Below are 21,596 nucleotides of genomic sequence, written 5' to 3' on the forward strand. Positions count from 1 at the left end.
ACACTACCAAAAAGCTGGATCAGCAACTCGTTTCAGGTTGAAGTTGGATTTGTTCGAAGCACGTGGAGCTATTAGGATTTGAAGTAAAACCCCAAATCAATGAACAGTATCATTAAACGAGGACCTTTTATGGATTGCTATGTCCTTCGTGGGCTGCAATCTGCATACCAATATGGAAAGTTATCCCCAACTCATTTTAAAGTTTGCCCCTTCTGTGTTAATTGGAACCGGATTGGCTACAATATACAAAGCGAGAGGCCTGTTGGCAAACAGTTGGACAAGTAATCCAAATCAATATATGAAATCTATCCTCCTCCACTGGTGCCTTTTTGACCTTTGTTTCTTCTTCAGGGTTGCTGGGTCAACACACTGGAGTAAAAGATGCAATTGGCAGAACCAATCTGCCCCCGTCTAGCCTCTACAGCTAGCGAGCTTATCCCGTCTTGATCCCCTCTTCCATCGGCTCACATTTCCCTGCCAATTGCACAAACTTTGTCCACGGGAAATTGTTTCCAACTAGTGGTTGCTGAGGATTGCTGTCAGACATCAGGTGTTCATCAGGCATGGGCCAGAAGAACTTTTCTCCTTTTCTCACAATACGAGAACTCGTGGACGCTCAATGAAATTGCTGAGCAGTCGGGTTAGAACTGATAAAAAGGAAGTTCTTCTTCACCCAAAGGGTGATTAACACGTGGAATTCACTGGTGGTGGCTGCAAGCATAGCCAGTTTTAAGAGGAGATTGGATAAGCATATGGAGCAGAGGTCCATCAGGGGCTATTCGCCACAGCTTATTGTTGGAACTCTCTGCCTGGGGCAGTGATGCTCTGTATTCTTGGTGCTTTGGGGGGGCACAGTGGGATGAATTCTAGTGTCCTGGCCCCACTGATGGACCTCCTGATGGCACCTGGGGTTTTTTTGGCTACAAAGTGTTGGACTGGATGGGCCATTGGCCCGGTCCAATACAAATCACCTTGCTTCCTTCCTTCCTCTTCACCCAAAGTGTGATTTACACACATAATTCACTGCCACAGGAGGTGGTGGCAGCTACAAGCATAGACAACTTCAAAGGGGATTGGAGAAGCATCTGGAGCAGAGGTCCATCAGTGGCTATTAGCCACAGGGTATAGATGGAACTCTGTCTGGGGCAGTGATGCTCTGTATTCTTGGTGCTTGGGGGGGCACAGTGAGAGGGCTTCTAGTGTCCTGGCCCTACTGATGGACCTACTGATGGCACCTGGGGTTTTTTTGGCCACTGTGTGACACAAAGTGTTGGACTGGATGGGCCATTGGCCTGGTCCAATACAAATCACCTTCCTTCCTTCCTTCCTTCCTTCCTTCCTTCCTTCCTTCCTTCCTTCCTTCCTTCCTTCCTTCCTTCCTTCCTTCCTCCCTCCCTCCTCCCTCCTTCCTTCCTTCCTTCCTTCCTTCCTTCCTTCCTTCCTTCCTTCCTTCCTTCCTTCCTTCCTTCCTTCCTTCCTTTTTTCCTTCCTTCCTTCCTTCCTTCCTTCCTTCCTTCCTTCCTTCCTTCCTTCCTTCCTTCCTTCCTTCCTTCCTTCCTTCCTTCCTTCCTTTCCTCCCTCCCTCCTTCCTTCCTTCCTTCCTTCCTTCCTTCCTTCCTTCCTTCCTTCTTCTTCACCCAAAGTGTGATTTACACACATAATTCACTGCCACAGGAGGTGGTGGCAGCTACAAGCATAGACAACTTCAAAGGGGATTGGAGAAGCATCTGGAGCAGAGGTCCATCAGTGGCTATTAGCCACAGGGTATAGATGGAACTCTGTCTGGGGCAGTGATGCTCTGTATTCTTGGTGCTTGAGGGGGCACAGTGAGAGGGCTTCTAGTGTCCTGGCCCCACTGATGGACCTACTGATGGCACCTGGGGTTTTTTTGGCCACTGTGTGACACAAAGTGTTGGACTGGATGGGCCATTGGCCTGGTCCAATACAAATCACCTTCCTTCCTTCCTTCCTTCCTTCCTTCCTTCCTTCCTTCCTTCCTTCCTTCCTTCCTTCCTTTTTTCCTTCCTTCCTTCCTTCCTTCCTTCCTTTCCTCCCTCCCTCCTTCCTTCCTTCCTTCCTTCCTTCCTTCCTTCCTTCCTTCCTTCCTTCCTTCCTTCCTTCCTTCCTTCCTTCCTTCCTTCCTTCCTTCCTCTTCACCCAAAGTGTGATTTACACACGGAATTCACTGCCACAGGAGGTGGTGGTAGCTACAAGCACAGACAACTTCAAAGGGGATTGGAGAAGCATCTGGAGCAGAGGTCCATCAGTGGCTATTAGCCACAGGGTATAGATGGAACTTGTCTGGGGCAGTGATGCTCTGTATTCTTGGTGCTTGAGGGGGCACAGTGATAGGGCTTCTGGTGTCCTGGCCCCACTGATGAACCTGATGGCACCTGGTTTTTTGTCCACTGTGGTACACAGAGTGTTGGACTGTATGGGCTATTGGCCTGATCCAACATGGCTTCTCTTATGTTCTTATGAGAGGTCACCAACCTTTATGAACCTGTGGACACCTTTGGAATTCTGACGTGGGGGTGAGTGCTATCACAAAATGGCTGCCACAAGAGGCCGAGCCAACCACAACATGTCAGGGGGTGAGATGGTACAAACTGTAGTAACTCTTCAAGTTCTCAGACAGAAGCTCCTGTATATGCAAATGTTATAGTTTTCAATATGTAGTTGAAAACACATAGATGCATGCAATATATGAGGAACGACAACTAGCTCCCGGTTTGAGGTGGTGAGATAAATCGGCTTTCCCCATGGGCACATTGGGTTACCATATTTGCAGATGGGCCAACACTTATGGTGGTGGAATGGAACCTTCTCTATGCGGCAGCATTCCCAGTCATGGGCACTGCATGTCTCCATACTTGGTTGAAGGCAGATAGGAGGGGGGAGGGATAACATGCTCAGGTATTATCTGGGGACTTTGGGGGTGGAGCCAGGATACTTTAGGGATGGAGCCAGGAGACATTGGGGGTGGAGCCAGGAGACTTTGGGGGTGAAGCCCAGAGACTTTAGGGGTATTTTATTTATTTATTTGATTTATATCCTGCCCTACCCCACCGAAGCGGGCTCAGGGCAGCTCACAGCATAAAAATTCTAACAATAAAATTCAGAATTAAAATACAGTAGTAATTTACATAGTTAAAACATTAATATCGATACATCAGTCCATGTCACTAGAGCCAGGAGACTTTGGGGGTGGAGCCAGGTTGTGCCAAGCATGACTGAACTCCAAAGGGAGTTCTGGCCATCCCATTTAAAGGGACTGCACTCCTTTTAAATGCCTTCCCTCAATTGGAAATAATGGTGGATAGGGGCACCTTCTTTTGGGCTCATAGAATTGGACCCCCTGGTGCAATCTTTTTGAAACTTTTTTAAGGAGAGGACCAGATGCCATGCTGCACATTTGGTGCATCTTCCTAAAGATAAAAATAACCTTCCCAGAGCCCCACAAATTGATCCTCATTATACCCTATGGGGACAAGTCTTCATAGGGTATAATGTAGTGTCCAGTGGACATTCAAACCCCCCCCCCCTTTCTGATAACCTGGAAGCAGGGGGAGGTCCTCCAAACCCGGGGATCCCCTGCCTCCCACTGGGGGTTGGCAACCCAGCACAGGATAAACTCATCCATGACCTTGAAACTTTCTAAAGCAGCCCCTGTAGCCTGGGAGGTGAGCAATACAGAAGGTATTCTACAGGTCCACGATATACATCACGCGCAAGAAGCATGCACACAGTAGGAGACGGTGTGCATTTTTTATCTCCAAATGTATAAAATATGAGCGTGGATGCCACCGTCTGCATTATTTACAGGCACAATTTCTAATCTTCATCAGAAAATTTTATTGTAAATTCTGCACCATGAAAGGAGATAATGAATTACGTTAATCGCAAAGCCTTCCAGGCGCCCCCCCCCTTTTTTTTGTCTTGCTCAACAATGCCACCCTGCTCTCTTTGTGCGATTTTTTTTTTTTTTGGCAAAGATTACAGCTAAGTTTTGAGCACAGCCATCTCTAGAATTTCATTAAAGGGGGATCTCTTTCTGCCTTCCTGTCGATTATGCCAAGAAAAGGCTGAGATATTTTGAAAGCATGTGTTTCCATTCTCTCTCTTTCCACGCAGAGCATCGTTCCCCCCCCCCCCCCATGAGAACATACGGGCTTAAACCTGAACAGGAAAGCGTCATGATTTCCCACAAATTAATCACACCACCACATCAAGGCAATCACAAGCGCTGGACCTAATCATTTCCACACCTTGCATGAAATTAGCGGGCGGGAGGCCATAGGGTTTGCACGGGTGCTAGGGAGAAAGAGGCAAAGGCTGCAGAAAGCCTCTTTCCTAGAAACCTTTGATGCTATGAAGCCACACTGGTTTGCTAGCAGAAACAGAGAATGAAAAACTTAAAGGCTCTGTAGGTACCAACCCCCACCCCCACCCAAAAAGGAGGTGGTGGAGGAGGGGGGCTCCGTTTATATTCATGTTTGAAAACTTTTTCTATCTCTAACTTTAGTTGACTCCAAAGTTGGATACTAGATTATGAAAGTGGGGGGGGGGGGAGGGATAGTCCTGATGTTTAAATTTTAAAAAGGGGGAATCCAAAAGATTGTGCTTGTGTGAGTGAGGCAGAGTCATGTTCCTGAAATCAGTCCTTGCCAGGATACCAGACAGACAGACAGACAGACATTAAAGAAGAAGATATTGGATTTATATCCCACTCTCCACTCCGAATTTCAGCGTCTCAGAGCGGTCACTATGTCCTCTACCCCCCCCCCCACCCATAGCAGACACCCTGTGAGAGGGGTGGGGCTGAGAGGGCAACCTCTGAGAGAGCTATAGCTAACCCAATGCCATTCCAGTAGGTGCAAGTGATGCTCTGTATTCTTGGTGCTGAGGGGGGGGGGCAGTGGGAGGTAGATATCGAAAGAAAGAAAGAAAGAAAGAAAGAAAGAAAGAAAGAAAGAAAGAAAGAAAGAAAGAAAGAAAGAAAGAAAGAAAGAAAGAAAGAAAGAAAGAAGGTAGGTAGACAGACAGATGATAGGTATGTAAGTTAGGTAGGTAGACGGATGGACAGATTTCCGTAATTAAGTTTTCAAACATGAACAGCATTGAACTGAAGTCCAGGAAGAAAGGGCAGGGGGGAAGCTGATACTACAGGATCTGACACCATGGTCTCTCCCAATTTGTTGGAGAATGGGAAATCATAAACTATTTATGTCCCTTGTTCTGTCCTGGGGACTACTGGATAGATATTTAAGAATGGATTTTTTAAAAAAAAATGTGATGAAACAAAAGAAAACATGGAGACGATGGGGCAGGAAGTGATTAAATCTAGAAGTCTTGGAACCAGCTCTGAATGGTACTGACTTGGGGGGCAAATACCAATTTTGGAATTTGGGCTGTACTTCCCTGAGTTGGTCGCTCATGAACAGGGGTGGCCAAACTGTGGCTTGGGAGCCACATGTGGCTCTTTCACACATATTGTGTGGCTCTCAAAGCCCCTACTGCCCTGTCGGCCATCTCAGAGAAGGCATTTGTCTCTTTGAATCACTTCTCCAAGCCATGCCAGCCAGCAGTTTGGAGAATGCATTTAAAATTAAAGTTGCTTTCTTTCCACCTCTCCCCCTATCTGTTTGCCTGCCTTCCTGACTTGCGGTTCTCAACTCTTGCAGCTCTCCAACATCTGACATCCACGTCGTGTGGCTCTCAAACATCTGATGTTTATTCTATGTGGCTCTTACGTTAAGCAAGTTTGGCCACCTCCAGCTCATTAAGCAAGTGTAATTGGAGGGAGGGGAACAGCCGTGTAAGTGGAGGGAGGGGTACGACCTAACAGTTTTGCTGTCCAGTGTAAGGCTTTCCTCTCCCCCCCGCCCCACCCGCCTCCTCTTTTTGAAAACTGTGCTGGCTTTCTTTGACTACATAACACAGTTACTTTCTCCAGCTTAATTCCCCAGAGAAAACTCATCAGGAAAGGAGAAAGCTTCCCCCCCCCCTCCCACCGCCTTTCTTAGAAGAGCCCCCCTCTCTCCCTGATCTCATTTGTTGTGTTTTGTGAACAGGAGTAGCAGTGCCAGCAAAGCTTGTAAAAGCTAAACGTTTCAAGATTGTTCCAAGCAAAATCGAGCTAGCTGGTCAATACTGTGTACGGCATTGGAGGGAGGAAGGGCTGCTAACGCAAACGCGCTCAGGCTCTTTTCAATGCGCACACCTGTGGCTTGCCTGCGCTCGCACCAACTATAGCCTCTGGTTGTGTGTTGTGACCGTAGAATAGCTGCTTCCAAAAGCAAGAGAGGAAAGCAACAGACATGTAAGAGCGTAAGAGCTTCTCTTCGGCTTTTAGGATAGGCCCGCCTGGGTTTTGCTGAGAGGGAGAAGTTGTGTGCAAAGCTGGTGGGCTTAGAAGGCTGCAGTCTTGATGGGCTGACATGTACTGTGGACCCCACATGAGACACCCCTGCTACATGGGATTTCTTCAACAAGCTTAAAGAGACCCAAGTTTGATGTAGTGGTTAAGTGCACAGATTCTAATCTGGGAGAAGCGGGTTTGATTCCCCACTCCTCCACTTGCAGCTGCTGGAATGGCCTTGGGTCAGCCAGAGTTCTTGCAGAGCTGTTCTCTCAAGAGCAGTTCTCTCAGAGCTCTCTCAGCCCCACCTGCCTCACAGGGTGTCTGTGGTGGGGAAGAGGGAGGGAAGGAGATTGAATGGTGGGATATAAATCCAATCTTCTCTTCCTCCTTGAATAAACGTCAGATGTTTGAGAGCTGAAAAACGGGAAGGAGGGAAGGGAAGGGAAGAAGAGCGAGGGACAGAGGGAGGGAAGGAAGGAGGGAGGGAGGAAGGAAGGAAGGGAAACATGGGGGAGAGGTGGAAAGAAAGCAACTTTAACTTTAAATGCATTCTCCAAATTGTCGGCTGATTTAGTGAGGTGATTTAAAGAGACAAATACCTTCTCCAAGCCAGCTGATGGGGTGGTGAGGGCTTTGAGAGTCACACGTTGTGTAGGAAAGAGCCACAGTTTGGCCACCCCTGTTCTAAACCTTCTGCATTTGGCTTCTGGTCTGGGGAGCAGTCAGGAGGGAGAACCGACAACCAAGACGCTGGCACAGCGGGTACCTTCGTCTCTATCCCAATTCCCAAACACGTCCGATTTCCTCCCAAGAAATTCTGGCAATATATTACCAGGATAGAGCAGTAATGGGAGCGTCATCATGCACAAGAACTCTGAGACCTTCCAGCCAATAAAAAGAGGGGAAAGAACCCATGAAGCCTTCCTCGGACGCAAAAAAACACAAACAAGCTAATTAAGTTAGCAAGCTTCCCAAGAGGTCAACCTTATTTTCTGGAGCCTGTGATAATATTACCATTCGCGGAATTTTATTTATCAGTTTATTTGCCTGGAGAGTCTCTGAGGTTTGGCGCATCCATGATTCATAAGGGCAAAGAACTTTCAGATTTCCGCAGGATACCTGAACAATCCTTTACGTCTCAAGATGAGCTGTGAGCTCTTCTCTCTTATCCGTTAGACTCCTCCCAACGTACTGCGGAGCTCCAGTTCTTTTTGATACTTTGGAATAGTTCAACTTCCCCCCCCCCCGCCCTTTTATAACTTTCCTCCCCCCTTTATCTGAATTATGACTTTAGGTAAAGTAAAACAGAAGACTCTTCCTTCTCTTCCTGTGTTACAGCAGAGACTTGCGGGGAAAACAAAGCTATCAGAATTCATATTAAGAATGCATTTCACTCCTTTTTTTTATGTCCATGGCCTGAAGGAGGTGATATTTAAATACTGCGAGACTGTTTCTCTGCTACAGGACTTGGAAAAAAAACATTGATACAGAACAAAGCACAAGGGACAATCATCGTGTTTAAAGAAGTTGGCATAACACTGATGATTACTTTGATAGACCTAAGGACTATGGGGGACGGCGAGACATTTTTTTGGGGAGCGGGGGAGGGGTTGTTTTAAGCAAATTAATGAAGCAGACAAAGAAACCAGGTAATGAGGTGTGGGATACTTTGGTGTTGTTTGGGAAATCCAAGTGATCGTGTTACAAAATACCGAACGGGGAGGCTGAAACAGGTGGGGCGACATGCACTGACCGGTAATAAACCAGCAACTGTTCCACTTGCAGCTATTTAGCAACCGACTCTGGGGAAAGATTTAGACTTTAAAGATAGGTGCAATTTAACTAACTTCAATGTACAGTGCTGGTTTTCCTACCAAGACTGTTCTACTAGAGAAGAAATAGACAAAAGACATTACTAATACCAAAGGAGCGAAGGGAATTGTCAGTGTTTCCATGATAGATTTTTGTTTGTTGGTTTTGTTTGATTTTTTTTTTTTTAAGCGCGGAAGCCAAAGGCCATGGAAACAAATCCGGGTGTGGGGGGGAGAGGGAATGATAAGAAAATGAACAAATAAAACCAAGTGACAATTACCTTTGATCAGCATCACTCCATAAAAGATGTCATAATAAACTGGCAACATCTGGAAATTAATCCATTAGCAAACACCATTCATCACTGTTCTAAGTTCAGCGCTGCCGTCGTGGCTTCCATAATGGAAGATATTTTATCACTCAACAACTGATTGATTTTCAATGGGATAAACAAGAGAGATGTTCGCCGGTGGTGAGGGAACGCAGGAGAGGGGAAACAATCTTTCTACAATCTCCGCATTGACAACAGACCTATATGGAGGTGTTCTTTCTGGGCTAAACGCAGTTTTGCACAGGACGGCGTGACAGTGAGCGAGATCTTTCGGTTGTGTTGGGTGAGGCATACACCAGGACCGATTTCCCAATAGCCTTGTGCTGCTCTCACGCTCCTCTTCTCTGCGGCGGCTCCGTCGGATTTCACACTATCTGCCCCGGGGGCTGCAACTAGCTTTGCCTTTTTCATGAGGCAAACACAAACCTCTAAAAACCAGTTTCTGTTTGCCGTGCGAAAAAGGAGAAGCTAGTTGCAGCCCCAGGGTAGACAGTGCGAAATCCGACGGAGCCCCTGCAGAGAAGGGGAGCATGAGAGCGGTGTATAGCTAGTGGGAAATCTGTCCAGGTATCCCCAAGAGAGCCAGTTTGGTGTAGTGGTTAAGTGCATAGATTCTTATCTTGGAGAACCGGGTTTGATTCCCCACTCCTCCACTTGCACCTGCTGGAATGGCCTTGGGTCAGCCATCGCTCTGGCAGAGGTTGTCCCTGAAAGGGCAGCTGATGTGAGAGCCCTCTCAGCCCCACCCACCTCGCATGATGTCTGTTGGGGGGGGGGAGAAGATATAGGAGATTGTAAGCCGCTCTGAGTCTCTGATTCAGAGAGAAGGGCGGGATATAAATCTGCAATTCTTCTTCAAGGTATCATCATGACCTGGGTGGTCCAGGGCACCCAAACCATGCCAGATCTTGGAAGCTAAGTAGAGTCAGCCCTGGTTAGCATTTGGATGGGAGACCACCAAGGAAATCCAAGATTGCTACATAGAGCCAGGTAATGGCAAACCACCTGTGTTTTCAAAGATTTCAGGTTTTCACGGCTGGTAACATCATTAGGGTTTGTAGAATCTTTCGGGCTCAAGTGCCGTGTTCTACTGGAGAAAGTTTTTCTTCCAGACGTTTCGTTCTCAGCTGCGGAGAACATCCTCAGTGGCGTTGCAGCCGGAGCAGGCGCTCTGACCTTCTTGGCTGCTGTGCATTGAGTGAGGCCAGGGCTGCTGGAGAGCTGCTATTTCTAGGCTGGAGGGGGTGTGGTGAAAGGGCAATTGGTTTGTGGATGTGCCCATTGTTTGGTGGGGCTTCCTGGAAGGGTGGTGACAAGGAAACTGGCTGTTGAATGTGACCATTGTTCTGTGTTAATTGCTGGGAGGGTTGGAAGGGGTGTGAAGATAAGGAAGATGGTTGTTGACTGTGCTGATTGTTCTGTGGAATTTGCTGGGTGTTCTGTGACTTTCTGCAATTTATAGTCTGTAGGGTGTTTTGCGGAGCTGGGTACCAAGATTGGTACCACCTGTGTTTGTCTGCCCAGACCTGTCTGATCTTGGCAGGTCACAGAAGTTAAACAGGGCTGGTCCAGGTTAGTACCCGGGTGGGAGACCTCCAAGGAACCCCAGGGTCTCTCTCTCTACAGAGGAAGGCAATGGCAAGCCACTTCTGTAAGTCTCTTTTCTTGAAAGCCCCATGAGGGGTCGCTATCATAAGTCCGCTGCGACATTACAGAACTTTACACACAGCAGTGACTCTCGTTTCCCCAACAGAGATGTGTCGCCAAATAGCACCCTTTAGATATCTTTCTACGATGACGTAATATGCATAAACTATACATGGGTTCCTCAGCATGATCATCCAGCTACACGAAGACCAGCGAGGCCAAATCAGACACTGCAACGACCTCTCGGAGCCCTTCCCAATAGGCACAGGTGTAAAGCAAGGCTGCGTTCTCGCGCCAACTCTCTTTACGATCTTCTTTAGCATGATGCTTCAAAGAGCCGCAGTAGATCTAGATGATGACGATGGTGTCTACATCCACTATCGCACCGATGGCAGCCTGTTCAACCTGAGGCGACTAAAGGCCCACTCCAAGATGATGGAAAAACTCATCCGAGAGCTACTGTTTGCTGATGATGCTGCACTCGTCTCCCACTCGGTATCAGCTCTGCAGCATATGACGTCCTGCTTTGCAGAGGCTGCCAAGCTATTCGGCCTAGAAGTTAGTCTGAAGAAGACAGAAGTTCTCCACCAGCCTGCACCCCAGGAAGATTATCACCCTCCCTGCATCACTGTGGGTGAATCAGTTCTGAAAACAGTCCAGCAGTTCAGCTACCTGGGGTGCATCATCTCCTCAGATGCCAAGACCGATAAGGAGATTGACAACAGGCTGGCAAAGGCAAACCGTGCATTTGGCCGACTGCACAAAAGAGTGTGGAGCAACAAGCATCTGAAAAAAGGCACAAAGATCAATGTTTACAAAGCGGTTGTGATGACAACCCTCATCTACGGCTCCGAATCGTGGGTTTTATACCGTCATCACCTGCGACTCCTCGAGCGCTTTCATCAGCGCTGCCTTCGCACCATCCTCAACATCCACTGGAGTGACTTTGTGACCAACACTGAAGTTCTCAAGCGGGCCGAGGTTACCAGTATCGAGGCACTGCTGCTGAAGACGCAGCTGCGCTGGGCAGGGCATATTTCTAGGATGGAAAACCACCGCCTTCCCAAGATTGCCCTGTATGGCGAACTCTCCACCGGCCATCGAAATAGAGGGGCACCAAAGAAGAGGTACAAGGACTCCTTGAAGAAATCCCTTGGCGCCTGTCGCATCAACCATCACCAGTGGTCTGACCTAGCCTCAGATCGCAAAGCATGGAGACACACCATCCACCAGGCTGTCTCTTCCTTTGAGAACGCACGCATAGCTGGTCTTGAGGACAAAAGGAGATTGAGGAAGAATCGCACTGCTACAGCACCAATCCTAAATAAGACTTTTCCCTGCAGCCACTGTGGCCGGACCTGCCTGTCCCGCATTGGTCTTGTCAGCCACCAGCGAGCCTGCAGCAGACGTGGACTATTGCACCCTTCTTAAATCTTCGTTCGCGAAGCCAAGCCGAGAGAGAGAGAGACATGGGAAGAGGCAACCAGGTAAAGGGACTTTTCTTTCCCCTTTCTTCTATATTAGGAACTGCTGCTGCTCCTATATTCTATGAACAAAAATTAAAACCTTTTATTTGCATTCAGGGTCAAAGCAGCAGCCACGAGGAGAGATTCTCAAACGATCGTAGTCCCGTTATAATTAGAGTCACCAACATCCACGTGGGACCAGAAGAGCCCCTGCTATTGCAGCTCATCTTTAGATACATACGAACATATATGAAGCTGCCTTCTACTGAATCAAACCCTCAAGTCCATCAAAGCCAGTATTGTCTACTCAGACTGGCAGCGGCTCTCCAGGGTTTCAAGCTGAGGTTTTTCACACCTATTTGCCTGGACCCTTTATAGTTGGAGATGCCAGGGATTGAACCTAGGGCCTTCTGCTTACAAAGCAGATGCTCTACCACTGAGCCACCGTCCCTCTCAGTTGCGTTGAACTCATGAAGCTGCCTTATATCGAATCAGATCTATCAAAGCCAGTATGGTCTACTCAGATTGGCAGTGACTCTCCAGGGTCTCAGACAGAGGTCTTTCGCATCACCTACTGCCAGATCTTTCAACTGGGCATAACGGGGAATAAACCTGGGACTTTCTGCGTGCCAAGCTGATGCTCAACCACTGAGCCACACACACCCAGCCCTAAAGGTGGAAGGAATCTAGGAACTTCTGCATGCCAACCCAGTCTGCCCCATAGTGTTTCCCAAAAAGAGCTACCAGAGCTTTTTTTGTAGCAGGAACTCCTTTGCCTATTAGGCCATCCCCACCCCTGATGTAGCCAATCCTCCAAGAGCTTACAGGGTTCTTATTGCAGGGCCTACTGTAAGCTCCAGGAGGATTGGCTACATCAGGAGGTGTGGCCTAGTAGGCAAAAGAGTTCCCGCTACTACAAAAAAATGTCACGGGAGCAACCACTGCTAATGTGAGTATCAAAAGTGAAATCCTGAAGATCTATCATACCAGCTTGGGGGGTGGGGAGGGGAATGCATTTGAATGAATCAATGCCATTTAAATATTTCCGCAGTTGTCGAAATAGGAATGTCTGTGGGTATAATTGTATTTAATAAGTAAAAATAAGCAAAAATGATAATCTGAATAATTTACTACTGCCAAGTAATTATGAAAATTCATTTGTAAAATAAAAAAATAACATAAAATGAGTGTGTCCCCCCCCCCCCGCCCCCATATTTAAAATTACTCAGAATGGATTTCATGCTTTAGTAATCTAGGAAGTCATAAAATGATCACAATTAAGGGTTTGGTTAATAATATATATTCTGTTTAGTAACTTTATGGGGTGCTAGATTCATTTCCATTTTAATTGTGCGAATGATAACACTGGAACACTGCTAGCCAAATTACTCATTTGGATACTTAGAAAGTGAGTCTCTTTTCCTCTCCCCATTATGACCTGTAAGCTATGCCCATATTTTTAAACTGCAATACATAAATAAATAAAATGGGAAACCACTGCCTTCTATTTACAGTCACAGTAAAATGGAATGTGATTGTTTTGTGTTCGCTACGCTTGCAAGCTCTCTTTCTTTTGACAGGGACAATGTGGCGTGGTTCAAATAACTTATGGATTATGAGTACTGGAGCCTGCACCTCTAGTATTCCACCATAAGGCACTTCATAATATCTACAGCACATCTCTGTCTAAAGCAGGAGTGGCCAAACTTGCTTAAGGTAAGAGCCATGCAGAACACACATTAGATGTTTGAGAGCCACGAGACATGAATGTCAGAGGTTTGAGAGCAGGGAGGGAGGGAGGGAGGGAGGGAGGAAGGGAGGAAGGAAGGGAGGGAGGGAGGGAGGGAGGGAGGAAGGAAGGAAGGAAGGAAGGAAGGAAGGAAGGAAGGAAGGAAGGAAGGAAGGAAGGAAGGAAGGAAGGAAGGAAGGAAGGAAAATAGATGAGAGCGGCAGAGGGGAAAGGGAGGAAGAGGTGGAAAGAAAGCAACTTTAACTTTAAATGCATTCTCCAAGCTGCCACCTGGTCTGGCTTAGAGAAATAATTTAGATAGAGAAATACCTTCTCCAAGCCAGCCAATGGGGTGTTGAGAACTTCGAGAGCCACACAATATATCAGGAAGGAAGGAAGGAAGGAAGGAAGGAAGGAAGGAAGGAAGGAAGGAAGGAAGGAAGGAAGGAAGGAAGGAAGGAAGGAAGGAAGGAAGGAAAATAGATGACAGTGGCAGAGGGGAAAGGGAGGAAGAGGTGGAAAGAAAGTAACTTTAACTTTAAATGCATTCTCCAAGCTGCCACCTGGTCTGGCTTAGAGAAATAATTTAGATAGAGAAATGCCTTCTCCAAGCCAGCCAATGGGGTGTTGAGAACTTCGAGAGCCACACAATATATAAGGAAGGAAGGAAGGAAGGAAGGAAGGAAGGAAGGAAGGAAGGAAGGAAGGAAGGAAGGAAGGAAGGAAGGAAGGAAGGAAGGAAGGAAGGAAGGAAAATAGATGACAGTGGCAGAGGGGAAAGGGAGGAAGAGGTGGAAAGAAAGCAACTTTAACTTTAAATGCATTCTCCAAGCTGCCACCTGGTCTGGCTTAGAGAAATAATTTAGATAGAGAAATGCCTTCTCCAAGCCAGCCAATGGGGTGTTGAGAACTTCGAGAGCCACGCAATATATCTGAAAGAGCCACACATAGCTCCCAAGCCACAGTTTGCCCACCCCTGGTTTAAAGTCTGGTTTGGTTGTGTGTGAACAAGCCCATAGGGGGAAAATCATCAGGACATTACTGAACACCATGACAGGGAAGAAGAAGAAGAAGATGATGATATTGTTTTTATATCTCGCCCTCCACTCCGAAGAGTCTCAGAGCGGCTCACAATCTCCTTTATCTTCCTCCCCCACAACAGACACCCTGTGAGTAGATGAAGATATTGGATTTATATACCGCCCTCCACTCTGAAGAGTCTCAGAGCGGCTCACAATCTCCTTTACCTTCCTCCCCCACAACAGACACCCTGTGAGGTAGATGAAAATATTGGATTTATATCCCGCCCTCCACTCCGAAGAGTCTCAGAGCCGCTCACAATCTCCTTTACCTTCCTCCCCCACAACAGACACCCCGTGAGGTAGATGAAGATATTGCATTTATATCTCGCCCTCCACTCCAAAGAGTCTCAGAGCGGCTCACAATCTCCTTTACCTTCCTCCCCCACAACAGACACCCTGTGAGGTAGATGAAGATATTGGATTTATATCCCGTCCTCCACTCCGAAGAGTCTCAGAGCGGCTCACAATCTCCTTTACCTTCCTTCCCCACAACAGACACCCTGTGAGGTAGATGAAGATATTGGATTTATATCCCGCCCTCCACTCCGAAGAGTCTCAGAGCGGCTCACAATCTCCTTTACCTTCCTCCCCCACAACAGACACCCTGTGAGGTAGATGAAGATATTGGATCTATATCCCGCCCTCCACTCCGAAGAGTCTCAGAGCGGCTCACAATCTCCTTTCCCTTCCTCCCCCAGAACAGACACCCTGTGAGGTAGATGAAGATATTGGATTTATATCCCGCCCTCCACTCCGAAGAGTCTCAGAGCGGCTCACAATCTCCTTTACCTCCCTCCCCCATAACAGACACCCTCTGTGAGGCGAGTGAGGCTGAGAGGGCTCTCACAGCAGCTGCCCTTTCAAGGACAACCTCTGCGAGACCTATGGCTGACCTAAGGCCATTCCAGCCAGCTGCAGGTAGAGGAGTGGGGAATCAAACCTGGTTCTCCCAAAATAAGAGTCTGCGCACTTAACTGTTACACCAAACTGGCTTTCGATAGAAGGCAGCAGATTTGTGTGTAGAAGGCAGATTTGTGTGGCCATCTTCAGGCACGCAGAGAAACAGAGGGAGTCTGCACCAAGAATCACTAGCCTCAGGGCTGGTGTGTGGGAGCAGGCCACGTAGGCAGCCGCCTAGGGGCGACACCTGGCCTATGGGCACCATGAGGCGCCCCCTCTCCCACCACCGCCGCTTCCCAACTTCGCTGAGGCTTGGAAAGCCTCGGTGAAGTCGAAAAGACAGGGGGTGCGCTCAGAGTCAGCTCTGAGTGCGCTCGCTGCCACGCCCCCCCCACCTCAGTGAAGTTGGGGGGCGTGGCAGTGAGCCCACTGTCTTTTTGACCTTGCTGAGGGTTAGGGTGGTGGTGAGCTCTCTTCCGCTTCGGAGGGAGCCCTTTGAAGCGAAAGAGGGCCGAGCACAGGGTTGGGCCAAGCGTACGCGGCCTGATGATGTCCAGTGATGTAATCGGGCCACGAGCATAAGTACCTAGAGGTGGGCAAAGGTGCGGTTTTCAGCCTCGGGCACTGGAACGCCTAGCCATGGGCCTGACTAGACTTACAAAATATGTATGGCGGAGGGATCCGTTAGGCCATGTTCCCTCTAAGCTGCGTTAGTGTGAGCTAGTTCACAGTTTTTTAGCCTCCAGCACGCACATTTTTGTCTTCGCTCAGGGAAAATGTCTCCAGAGCCAACTCATTTACGCAGCAGCTCCCAACTTTCATGCCAGTAGCTCGCGAGGTAAGAATTTTTGCTCCCAAGACTCCGCAGCTTAGAGGGAGTATGGCGTACAACATTTCCCTACCTGGATAGTTTCCCTTCTGATCCCGTCAGAAGACCAGCGATCGCACATGCGAGTAACACCCCTTTTTGAAGGGAACCGAAACAAACCGACTGAAAATTCAACGCACAAAGTTTGGGAGACATTTTTTTTTTTTTTTGCAGGATCTGTGTTTCTCTTGGTTGCCAAGTGATTATTTTTCCCAGTGTCACCCATTAACCCCACTGACTCCATCGAGACGGGAAAAGGCTGAAATTGCACTTCTCAAACTCTGTCCTACTCGGAACACTGACAGACTCAATAAACCCCCTGAAACGTAACACACTGGCACTGTCTATCAAACAGCTGTGGGCGCAAATAACTTCCTTTTAATATGGACAGAAAGGCCAAGTGAAATTTGAATCAGGATGACGAGGTAGTAGGATGGAGAATACCAGAATGCCGCCCCTTCTGTGATTTCTTTTACAGTGGGGAAGAAGGGAATTGTCTCTTCTTCCATCACCACCGCAGACTTTTAACACAATGTGTTAATTAAGCTCCCAGCTAATGAGGTGCTATGAAAACTCTCCATAATCTTTATGCATCACCTCCTAGCACAGGGGTGAACATATGAACATATGAAGCTGCCTTATACTGAATCAGACCTTTGGTCCATCAAAGTCAGTCTTGTTTTCTCAGACTGGCAGCGGCTCTCCAGGGTCTCAAGCTGAGGTTTTTCACACCTATTTGCCTGGACCCTTTTTTGGAGATGCCAGGGATTGAACCTGGGACCTTCTGCTTCCCAAGCAGATGCTCTACCACTGAGCCACCGTCCCTCCCCTGAAAGGGTGTTGAACTCATTTGTTATGAGGGCTGGATCTAACATAAATGAGACCTCGTTGGGCCAGGCTATATTGGGCCGGGCCATGTGTGTACCTATTTAAAATTAGGTAGCAGAGATATAAGCTGTATAAAGGACACAGACAAATACAATTAAATATGTATTTGTAAAAAGCTTAAAACATGCCTAAAGCCTTGACGCTCATTGGTCTTAAAAGTGCTTTCTTTGTATTTCTCCCATGGGATCCAGGGAACTGGGCCAAGGAAGCGCTGGCTCTTTCCTTCCTTCCCCAGAAAACTTGGAGGGGGAGATGTAGTGTATTGCGACAACCATTTCGTTATAACGCAACCATTTCGTTATAACGAAATAGCGTAAGTCCGCGCAGCCAGCGGAGGCGACTGGGGACACCCAGGCGACTCCGCGGAGCGCGCTGAGCACCCGCCAATTACCATCAGTGGCAGGAAGTTGACTGGCTTGGATTGGGCTGGCCAGTCTTGGGGGATGTTCCGGGTGATGTATATAAGCGGGACCCGGCCCGCGTGTTCGGTCTCTTGCGTGTAATGTACCTGCAATAAAATATGTTGCCCGACCTACGTCTCCAGTACTGGTACGTTACAGGAGAGGCCTCAGCGAATTGAAGGAAGAGAGGCTCGGCTCAGTAGCTCTGCTGTGTGATTGAGAGAGCCTGGGAAAACAAGCTCTGCCTCTCCCCCTTCTTTCCCAAGGGAGGAGCCTCATCCAATTGAGAAAACAGAGGTTTTGCTCCATAGCTCCTGTGCAATTGAGCAAGCCTTGCAAAGCAAACTGTTATGCAGAAGGAAGCAAGATATAAGGAGAAAGAAGCAGATGACAGCCAGTTGCTTGTGGACTTGACAGGAGCCCTCCGGGGGCCTGATTCAGACCCCAGACAGCATGTTTGACGACCCTGTTCTAGCATATATTTGCTGGGATTTAATGCACCAATGGCAACTTCTGCAATCCCACTCTAATCAGAGGTCACAAGGGTTGCAAGGCCTGGGTTGAGAAATACCAGGAGATTTGGTGGGTGGAGCCTGAGGAAGGCGGGGCTTGAGGGGAGGAACCTCAGCAGGGTATAATGCCACAGTGCCCACCTCCCAAAGCAGCCATTTTCTGCAGGGAAACTGGTGTTTTGTCATCTAGAGATCAACTGTAATAGGAGGAGGTTTCCATGTGTCATGTGGTGGTTGTACCTTAAGGGGTCACAGAAGCCTTCATAGATGGCCATCTTCCACAATAAAATATCTGACAAAAGGCATTTTGACCCTCGAAAGCTTGTACTGACAAAATTTGTTGGTTTCTAAAGTGCTACTGGACTTGAATCTAACAAAATATCTGGAATATCTATCACATTTCTAACTTCTAGGCTTGCCAATCCCCAGGTCCCAGCGGGAGTTCTTCTGCTTTCCCAGGCTCCTTCCCGCCCCCAGTCAGCTGGCCGGCGGGGGGAAGCCCCGCCCCCAAAGCCACCATGTGATTTTTTTTCCCCCTCTGGAGGCTTCCGTCTCCAATTGGAAAGGCTTCTTCTTGGGATGGTGTGTTGGTGTTGCTGTGAAGAAGTTGGCAGCAACTCGTGAGTAGAGAGGCCAGTCCCCTGCTTCGGAATCGCCAGAAACGGGGGGGGGGGCAGGGGGAGGGAAACGTCTGCTGAGCACTTCATTATTCCCTATGTGGAGATCGATTCTCATAGGGTATAATGGGAAATTGATCTGGAGGTTTCGGGGGCTCTGGGGGAGCTGTTGTTTGAGGTAGAGGCACCAAATTTTCAGTATAGCATCTAGTGCCTCTCCCCAAAGTACCTCCCCAAATTTCAAAATGATTGGACCAGGGGGTCCAATTCTATGAGCCCCAAAAGAAGGTGCCCCATCCTTCATTATTTCCTATAGAAGGAAGACATTTAAAAAGGTGTGCTATCCCTTTAAATGTGATGGCCAGAACTCTCTTGGAGTTCAATTATGCTTGTCACACCCTTGTTCCTGGCTCTGCCCCAATGTCTCCTGGCTCCACCCCCAAAGTCTCCTGACTCCACTCCCAAAGTCTCCAGATATTTCTTGAATTGGACTTGGCAACCCTACTAACTTCCCTTCCTTTCATGGAGCTAAAAAAACGATCATCTTCGTTTTACCCTCATAACTGACCTCTGATGGATTATATGGACCACTGGTCTGATACAGCGGGGGTGTTTGTATGTTCGTACTAGGGGAAAGCCTCAGCCTCTCTGCCCTGTTGTTGGCCCTCCAAAGGAATTGTGGGGCACTGTGCGAGACAAGATGGTGGACTAGATGGACCACTGGTCTGATCCAGCAGGGCTCTTCTGATATTTTGATTAAGGGAAGGTCTTGGCCTCTCTTCCTTGTTGTTGGCCCTCCAGAGGAACTGGTTGGTTAGCGCATGAGACAGGATGCTGGACTAGATGGACCCTCACTGGTCTGATCCAGCAGGGTTCTTCTGATGTTCTCTTTTGGTGGTTCTCTCTTTTCCACTTTCCTCCTCACTATGTAAAGCACATTGAAAGCTTGTCTTCAAGAAGCACAGATCCTAATATAGAAATAGACCGTAACAGTTTACCCCCCCAAAAAATAAAACTAATAATAGGGGAGTGGGAATCAATAGCATTTGCTTAGTCCTACAGAATAATTCATACTCATAATAAAAACCTCAAGAAGCGCTGACAGCATTACGGAGGGAAAAACCACATATTTGCTTTAAAAAGTAGCTATTTCTATATGATTTTGCCTACTGATCAGAGGAAATGTGCAATACCATTGTGATCAATAATACATGTTTTCATTTTAGCAATTTCTGAAAAAGCAGGGCAAGGGAGTGTGGGGAGGGGGGTTGAAAAAGGAGAGTTTTTGTGGCATTACCAGGGAACATCCATTCAGGAAAGCGAGGTCTGCGGATGACAAAAAATGTAAGGCTGCATTCACTGAATGTACAGCAGACCGGCAGTGTCTCAGCAGCTATTATTCCTCACCCGAACATGCAAAAAGCATTGCTTTCCTTGGCCGCAACTCACCGAGCTCTGCTCCCACACAAAGCAAACCCATTTCAATGGGCCTTGAACAGGGGACAGCAAAAAATACCTTCAGCGTTGCAAAGGAGAGGTAAAGGGAAGCAACAATGTTGTGTGCCTGTATCTGTGATTTTTTTTGGGGGGGGGGGTAGAGGGAGAGAGAGAGATAACAGCCTGCCTGACATTATAATCAGGAGGAAGCTGCAGAATTTCATACTGAAATTCCAAAAGCGGTGAATATTGTATCTAAACAAAGGTGGCTGGACCTCATTGACGGGGTTGGTTGTTCAGTCGCACAGACCAAGTCACGCCAGGGCCTCCTGTCTTCCACCATCCTCCGAAGTCTGCTCAAATTCGCGTTAGTGACATCAGTAACACTGTCCAGCCATCTCCTCTTTTGCCATCCCCTTCTTCTTTTGCCTTCTGTCTTTCCCAGCATCAGGATCTTCTCCAGGGAGGGCTCCCTTCTCATTTGGTAGCCAAAGTATTTGAGCTTCAGCATCTGGCCTTCCAGGGAACAGTCAGGGTTAATTTCCCTTCGGAATGACTGATTGGATCTTCCTGCAGTCCAAGGGACTCTCAAGAGTCTTCTCCAGCACCACAGCTCAAAAGCATCTATTCTTCTGCGCTCGGCCTTCCTTATGGTCCAGTTCTCACAGCCATACATTACTCCTGGGAATACCATCGCTTTGACTATATGGACTTTTGTTGGCAGGGCGATGCCTCTACTTTTTATTATACTTTATATTATATATAAATATATATTATATAAAAACATATTATATTTTATGATAGTTATTATTATACCATGTTAAACCTGGTGCATTGGGTGATCAGCTCCAAGGGTTGCCAGTCTCCAGGTGGGGCCTGGAGATCTCCTGCTTTTACAACTGATCTCCAGTTTGTAGAGATCAGCTCCCCAGAGAAAATGGCTGCTTGGAACGGTGAACTCTATAGTGTTGCAAACCTACTTTTTTAAATTTATTGGCATTCATTACAGAAATCTCATGGTCAATGCTTTGAGCCTAAGACCCAGAGGAAAACATGAAATAGCTGGGCATGGTGAGCTTTTGTACATCAGTTGTTTCATGCTCTGGTCAGCCAATGGAGAAAATGGAGGCTTTGCTCTGTATCTCCTGTGCGACAGAGCAAGCCTGGCAAAACAAGCTATGATGCAGAAGGAAGCAAGAGAGAGAGAAGGAAGCAGATGGCAGTGAGTTGCTCACAGGCCTGATAAGAGCCCTCCAGCGGCCAGATCCAGCCCTTGAGCCGCATATTTGACACCCCTGTCTAGACTTTACAAGCCCACGACTCACTAAAGCCTGAGCTGAAGCATCTTCCTGAAGTACTGTGATACATTTTTAGTGCATTCTGGAAGCTACTGGTAGATAGGGGTGTTACTGCCACACAGGGCTGGGACTTGGGAGTTCTCCAAGATCTTCAACTGATCTTTAGACTATACCAGAGGTGGCCAAACTTGTTTAACATAACAGCCACATAAAATGAACATCAGATGCTTGAGAGCCACAAGAT

The 21,596-nt window shown here is 47.7% G+C and overlaps 1 protein-coding gene and 1 non-coding gene across 3 annotated transcripts in view; both read right to left on the reverse strand.

Moving 5' to 3' along the window:
• Positions 1-21,596, reverse strand: part of RBFOX1 (RNA binding fox-1 homolog 1) — a 1,171,625-nt gene that overhangs the window by 894,324 nt on the left and 255,705 nt on the right. The gene's annotated exons all lie outside the window — the stretch shown is intronic.
• Positions 12,000-12,066, reverse strand: TRNAT-UGU (transfer RNA threonine (anticodon UGU)). The gene has a single exon. It is a non-coding gene; the product is annotated as a tRNA-Thr (tRNA).

The sequence above is a fragment of the Heteronotia binoei genome, chromosome 20 (genome assembly GCF_032191835.1).
Source record: "Heteronotia binoei isolate CCM8104 ecotype False Entrance Well chromosome 20, APGP_CSIRO_Hbin_v1, whole genome shotgun sequence".
Lineage (NCBI taxonomy): Eukaryota > Metazoa > Chordata > Lepidosauria > Squamata > Gekkonidae > Heteronotia > Heteronotia binoei.